Below are 6,757 nucleotides of genomic sequence, written 5' to 3'. Positions count from 1 at the left end.
ACTTTTAACTAGCGTTCGAACAACTTTTCGTCCATTACACAGTTCCAGACAACCACCTATAGCCAATGAAACGGCCTTTTTCAATGGTTAAAACAAGGGGAAAATTTGCCTGGGCGGGTCCAACGTTCCATTTTGCGCTCATACTTATTCTCTGCATCCTAAGCTACACGATTACGTTCGCGATGAATAGATCATCCCAGCACGAGTCCTTCGCCAGCAAAGTAGAGTTGAATATCCTTCGGGTCGTAATTGTCGGAAGTATGTCCCTTTTTGTAGTCGATTTCCGACAGCCGCTGGAGCGTTCCGCATGAAAACGAGATTAACGACGAGATACGGTGTCGGTCGAAGAAGTCCATGAAATTCCTTTCACATTGTAGGCGGTTGTTACTTGACTGTAGTCATCCGCAGCGACGAACGATTTTTTGAAGTTGCGATGTGAAACTCTCGTACTGCAGGATACTGTAACCAGGTTCCATTAATCAGCCTGCAAGTGAAATTATACTTGTCACAAGGGCAAAGTAAATTCAGACAACATCCAAATACGGGAGGGGAGAGAGCCATTTAGACCAGACTTAACCCACATGAATTCGCTGATATTTTGGAATTCAAAAGAGTCAGCTGTACAAACTTTTTTATCCATGGCATTAACAATGAGTGAAACTATCCAGGTCCATGATGACTTGTAAAAATATCCATAATTATAAAAATAAATAGATATCATTACGGAATCTCAAAGAAATTCAATATTACTGGTAGTAAAAGTTACTAGATAAAGAAGTGGAAAACGGAGCTAATTGTAAGATTGCCAGGCAACATCAAGAGTCAAAGAGAAGATTAATCATGATTCTATGTGCCCTAACAAAAGTTTCATATTCAATTTTCTCGTGCGCATCCTCTGAGGTTAATTTTTTTAAAAACTTTATTAATAGGTAGGAGATGCAACGAAAAAAACCCACTATGTAACTAATTTCTAAATAAACTTTGGGTTTTCCAAGAAAATGTGACATTTTCCCATGAATGTTTTACTTGAATTGTAATAGGCTAATGTTGCAAGTAAATATTTCATATATACATATCTTGATACTTCTAAATGTCTATGAGGTTCAAAAAAAAAATTAATTCATTTTGTTGTTATAGAAATTCTATTTGCTTATTTTGTTCATTAATTTTAAAATGATTGCAAGTCCTTAACTAATTGCATTACACACACGGATAAGAATATGTTATGTGGCCTGTCATGTGACCTATGAACCACATGTGAAGTTCATGAACTAAGCATTCCTTTCTCCAGTCAATCTGCTTTGCAAGCGCAAGATGAAGCCTGTGCAAGCAGATATTTGAGGTTAAAGGAATCACTGCTGATACGGCAACTGATTGGCGTCGTCCACTTGGCAGGAGATTGCTCTCAGCCAGCTAAGAGTTACGTTACTTGCTGTAAGAGATACGACTTTAGGATAAATTTTTTTGTTTTTTGTTTTTTAATACTCGACCCACATGAGAAGAATGTCTGAAAAAAAAAAAACAGTACCAAAATTGAACAATATATTAGTTTCATATTGGAATTATGTTAAATTAAATATTCCTTATTCAACATAATGTAAAAGGTTTCCGTCCATAAATCTATATATATTATTAGCCCTGTATAAGATTCATATAGGATTATTCCATAGATAAGATTTTCACTTCTAGACTTCCTGACTTTAAAATCTCTTTTATTTTATTTTATTTATTTATTTATTTTATTATTATTATTTATTTTTTTTTTACACATTGACTACGAATATAAATTACCGGTACAGACAATATTTCAGTAGGTTTTGATATGTGTTTGAACTTTTAGCTTATTTGTCATTACTAAAGCGTTAAGTTAGAGTTCAAATCTTTACGCATATATATTTGGATATTTAATAACTATGGTTACGTTTTGCTTATTGATTTTATCGTGATTCCTTTTTTATTATAAATTGTAACCCTTCCTACTTCTTACGGAGTGTATTATATTGACTCCACTTGTATCCATATTTATTTTATTTTTTTTTTATATTTATTTATTTATATATTTTTTTTATATATATTTGATAAATTTAATGGTTGCTTGAATATGTGGAAAAGTGTTCTAGCGGCGTACGTATAAGGCTACTTGCGGCATCAATTCTATAGATACAAGATATAAATGATAAAGGTATTTAAAACCAAAGCGAGAACCGCTATATCCAGTTCGGATCCAATATCACGAGTTTGTAACTCGTGGAAGACATTGAGCACTTCCTATTGACTTATCAGTTATTGCTACGCAAACGATGACTCTGGGTGATAAAATATATTATTGGTTTTCTTAATGGAAAGGAATTCACAACGTGTTAAGGAGATTATTATTGATTTACACCACCCGAGTCACAGATTATTATGTGTTGATTCTCATGTTTTTACTGAATTAGCACTCATAAATATTCCTAACGCACCTCCATTGCGGTGTTTGTTTTTTAGTGCTTATTATTTTCTATATAACGTGCAAGGAACTATTTAACACTGAAGAAGTGTTTATTCCCTCTGTCAGACTTCGTAATTCTGTTATTAATTCTAAGTATATTCTTTCAAGGATTGATTTGGCACAGGATAGGCCCTTAACTGACAGGTGTTCCGTTAGTGTCCCTTGTTTTCATGACACGTGTTACAATCAGTTATGTGCTTTTTATATCTGTAAACATTGTAGGCCAGTAAAACAGTGATTTGGCTTTCTGTGACATAGGAGGGAACCCTGATGACGGAATGCAACCAGTTTATGACGATGGTATGAAAGAGATTATTACTACTACCTGGTCGTTAGTCATCTGCTGTGTTCTTCGGGTTTTCCTCGTCACGGACTACATATAATATTACATTTGATTACATTATTCTGATACACATACTTTAAATATACTTTGCTTTTAGGGCTTTCTGCCTCGAAGTGTTATGTTTGCCTAGCCACTGACCCTGTTTCCGTTTCGAAGTGTTTATTGTTTGGTAGTTATTGCTGCTGACTCTGTTTCCGTTCGAAGTGTTTATTGTTTGGGTTATGTCTGTTGACTCTTGCTTTTTTTGGTTTTACCCCCAAAGGGTTTCTTGTAACAGCTTCTGCGCTCCAAAACCAGAATTATTCCAATGCTAGCCGATCTCTTGGGTTAAGGAAATTTTCTTGTTTTAGCTTACGGTTTTAACAATAGGTACGGATGTTTCTATTATTTTTTAGTTCTAATTGATGGTTCTTTGCTGTATGGTGCGGGATTGCGGGATAATGCGTCAGCTATGATAATTGCTTTCCCAGGTAGATATCTTAACTTGGCTCCAAAGACCTGAATGATCATTTTGTCACCGAGTTCCCTTTGACTGTGATTAAAGCCTTTGAAAAACTCGGTAAAGGACTCATGTTCAGTAAGGACTTTATCAGGATAGCCATAGATTATGAACTTAAAATGTACTAGTGAGTTAAAGATACCTAGCCCTTCCTTGCCTATTACTGCATATTTACTTTCAAAGGAAAGGGCTTTAGTTTACGTGAATAAAAAGCTGATTAGGGCAAAGAACTGGTTTATCATATTACTGAAGTAATACCCTCTTACCCCTTGGTCTGAGGCGTCTGTTGCAATAAAAAAAAAATTCCTTATTTAAATCAGGGATTTTTAAGTTAGGTGAGCTGCATTATTCGCTTTTAAGATATCGAACGCCTGTTGATGCTTTTCAGACCATAATAAATCTACGCTCTTCTTCGTAAGATCTGTTAAAGGAGCTGTCATGATTGAAGAGTTACATATTTACATACGATTGTAATACCCACTACAGCGCAAAAGTGCTGTATCCCCCACCTTTTACGTTAATAAGTACCGGAAAGTTATGAATAGCCGACACCTTACCATGGATTACTTTAAGACCTTGACTAGACACATAAAAACCTAAATAAAACATGTTCGGTTTTTAAAAACTCACATTTAGATATTTTACTCTGAGATTATTTGTCTTTGTCTCTGTAGCACTAGCTCTAGTTTATGTGAATGTACTTCTAAGATATTTAGAAAAGATTATAAGATCATCCATATAGGCATGTAGGGTATCCCCTAAAAGTCTCCAAACACTATATTGTAATTGGGGCGCAACGTAAGCCGGAGGCATACGTAAAAATTGATAATGTCCCCTGAGTGTGCTGAAAACGGTGTATGAGGTACAATCACTTAGGTAATGGTATCTGGTAAAAGCATTTAAGTAAGTCCAAGTTGGTGAAAAAAATTTATTCTAACCTAACAGAGATAAGATGTCGTCGGTACATCGCACTGGAAACTATCGGGAGTCGTTTCTTGTTTAAGCGACAGAATCTACGCAGATACGCGAAATCCGATCTTTTATGGCATGACATTTGAGGGAAAAATTATATGGGCTTATTTGATTTCCTAATGACTCCTATTACTAACATTTTTCAACTTCGTCATTTATCTCTATTTTGAAATTTCATTGAGAGTCTATACGAAGGTACGTAAATAGCTTTATGTTTGTCCTTACCGTGTTTTTGTGTTAAATAACATCCGTTTTTCTCCCAGAGATCACTCGCTAGTGGAGAAACTTCCTGGTATTCAGGTAGAAGATAAAAAAAAATTCTGCTGAATCACCTCTGCTTGAATGACTTTACGGTATTACTTTAGATAGATTACATAGAGATTCAATCCACGACTGTTGGGCGTGATAATTAGCACAATAAAAATGCCTATTTATAACTTTCCGTATCCACGATATGTATACTTTTAGGGCTTTGTTCGCGGAATCGTTATATTTCAGAGTGTCGGGAAGGATTAAAATTTCATTTCCCAGCAAAGTCTTTTTACACGCACTAAGACTCCGAGGGTGCATGCTTCTCGAGATTTTGCGTGCAAAGTACGACTGCGGTTGTGGGAGAATTCTGTTGGGTCATTTGTGAACAATGTTTACGCATTTATGAGACAAACATGTATCGTTACCTTTTATCTAAGTTATTATTTGATTAACTGCCTCATTTTTGTTCAAACGGATTTTTACTATGTTTGAAGTTTATAGGATTTTCCTTTGATAAACACGCCTTATTTTGCAGGATGTAAGATAATATTTTGTATACCCCTAGATGGATCTTACAATTACACTACATACAGATCAACTTTTTTTAGAACTATAGGGTATCTGTAAGCGCTCGCTTATCCGGACTTCTCATTAGAGAAGTTCGAACAACAGACGGTGAGTCCGTAAATACAGGATATTACGTCTACTAAAGAAATAAACAAGATATTCTAATTTTTACGGCGCGTACAGTCGGGCTTTATCCACCACTACTTATAATAACTTACGTATTAAAAAAAAAAAAAAACGAAAACCTGCTCTGATTACTTTATACGGTCGTATGTTTCATAGGAAAAATCCTTTTTAGTTCAAAAAAGATATCGGTATGTATGAACCAACATCGCTTTTCCCCACTCTGCTAGAGTCGCTTATTGTGTGGAATTTGCTTTGCTTTGAAAACTCGGCAGATTTAACTAACCTTGACCGCTTGACTAGGTGACACAGTCACCGAGTTTGCTTGTTTGATTCTGAACGGGCTACTGTTTCTATTTCTTTTTGTAATAATTAGGATCCTTCTCTTTATTACCATCGGCAACGTATTGTGTGTTTTTTAGCATTATGTTGCTGGTTACGTATAAAGCAATGAATGACGAACTATTAGGAACTGAGCGATTACTAATAAGACAAGTTATCACTACTGCATTCAATATTAACTGTTTGTACTTCATTTTTTTTTGCTAAAAAAATTTTGAAATAGTGAGGGATCCTGGTCAGCGCATTTAGCCTGATTGAAAGTTTTTTACAGAACATGTTATTCCTTGCAATCCAGCCATATTTTTTTTTAAAGTTAAGTTGAGTCATTGAGGTTCGATATTTTATATAACTCAAAAAAAACTCAAGCTAAACTGCGATCGGGACTTGCAAAGGAGCATTTATTGTCATGACCCGAAATAGTGTTACCTCTAATTTATATAGATTTGTACGGGTGTTCCACTTGTTTTTTTTTTGTGTGTGTTTTCTAATCACTACGGTGCTTAACGACCCTATCCATGCATCTGTATAAATACAGACTCCACTGCTAAACGCATATTCACTGTTTAATATGATTTGTTACGTAAGGGATTAATAATCACCCAAAATGATAAAATTAACATAGTATATGATTACGATATTTCAGTAGAACTTCTGGAAACAGACACTCAAAGATAAAAACTCGCAGTAGCGAAATCTCAATTATGTAGATAATTTTCTGTAAAAAAAGTAAGATTAAGAATGTCTCGTAACTTCAGCCACAGGAATAACGAAATTCGACCTGTAAAGGAAACACTCAAAGTTACTCCAAATGAATAAAAAATTGTACTTAGCTTGCTTTTGTGGGAGTCACGGTGTTCCGATAACGACACACGGCCTTGGTCCTCCTTCTCTATTTAGCGGATGACCTCGTTTGGCTTCAGTTTCCTGTGCGCGTTGTTTCGATGATTCGAGCCCTGAAAGATCCGATGCTGCAGACGCGTTCGGTTTGTTTCTTGGAGTGCCGGAAACGCTCACTAACGATGTGTTCTGAATGATTCTAATGAGAGACGAAGCTTGCGATGTCGTAGGAAAAAGACACGTCGGTTTTGTTTCTTGAAGTTATTCACTAAACAATGATACTAAGTTATGCTTTAGAAGAATCTGTTGCTTTTCGTCGTCGTTTGAAGAG

This window comes from Macrobrachium nipponense, chromosome 17, assembly GCF_015104395.2.
Source record: "Macrobrachium nipponense isolate FS-2020 chromosome 17, ASM1510439v2, whole genome shotgun sequence".
In the NCBI taxonomy this organism is placed as follows: Eukaryota; Metazoa; Arthropoda; class Malacostraca; order Decapoda; family Palaemonidae; genus Macrobrachium; species Macrobrachium nipponense.
Note: the sequence above shows the minus strand (reverse complement) of the source record.